Source organism: Diaphorina citri, unplaced genomic scaffold (genome assembly GCF_000475195.1).
Source record: "Diaphorina citri unplaced genomic scaffold, Diaci psyllid genome assembly version 1.1 scaffold3656, whole genome shotgun sequence".
Lineage (NCBI taxonomy): Eukaryota > Metazoa > Arthropoda > Insecta > Hemiptera > Psyllidae > Diaphorina > Diaphorina citri.
In genome coordinates, this window is record NW_007381056.1 from 1 (window position 1) to 1,207 (window position 1,207).

Genomic DNA, 1,207 nt, shown 5'->3' on the forward strand with positions numbered 1-1,207 from the left:
CCTGTTTAAAGTCCCCCAGCCAGACTAAGCTGGTATACTCCCTGTTTAAAGTCCCCCAGCCAGACTAAGCTGGTATACACCCTGTTTAAAGTCCCCCAGCCAGACTAAGCTGGTATACTCCCTGTTTAAAGTCCCCCAGCCAGACTAAGCTGGTATACTCCCTGTTTAAAGTCCCCCAGCCAGACTAAGCTGGTATACTCCCTGTTTAAAGTCCCCCAGCCAGACTAAGCTGGTACACAGTTACACACCCTGTTTAAAGTCCCCCAGCCAGACATGGGCTAAAATATTCATACATAGACATTTTTCGTAGACCTGCCAGTGGCGTAGCGTGGTCTAAATTCAAGTGTATGGCGTGTAGGGTACTAATTTCCATCATCCATGCTCTTCATGGATTGGCATAGACAAGTATAACTAGGTACCTACCTACCTTCCCAGTTCCACACTCGCCTTAGTATGCCTGATAATCCTGACTAGGAAAATTTTTCAACTATAAAAAAAAAAAAAAAAAATGTGTACTTTAAATACCCATAAACATTGCATGGAACGCACGGTTTAGGAGTTATAAGCAAAAAACTGACAAAAGTGCGAAATTTCGGCCGTTTTCTGGCGGTTTTTCCGCCGCCAAATGTTCTCCCCTGAACTCTCGAGTTCTCAAATTTTTGGTATTACAATTTCGCCTAAAGATCCTATGAACAAGAAAGTTGTTTACCCTAATTATTGCAAGGTGGACTTCCCCTATTTCTATTAAACTGATTTTAAAACGCGGGGAAGTGGACGGAAAGAGCGACATACGTGAAGTAAGAGAGACAAGAAGAAGCTTAATACAGCGCCCGTTACACTAAACGTAACAAACAGACCTCTAATAAACTTCAGCAAATGCAAAATGATAAACTAACACCAAGAGACAAAACAGCGCGAAACATTTTCCTATAATATACAATCTAACATACATCGCAATAACAGAGCAGGCAAGAAGAGAGCAAGTGCCAGGCCCTTTTCTCACCCGGCTCCAACAGGGATCTCACTCACGCCGACAGACTGAAAGTTACTGGAGAGATACATACCAACACAATTCGCTCTCAACGCAGAGCCCAAAGTTAGGGCTAGAGGCATTGCAGTGGAAAAAAAAAAAAAGTAACGAATAAGAAAAAAAAAAAAAAAAATAAAAACAAAAAAGTAAAGTAAGTCTAAAACCCGCCGGCAAAAG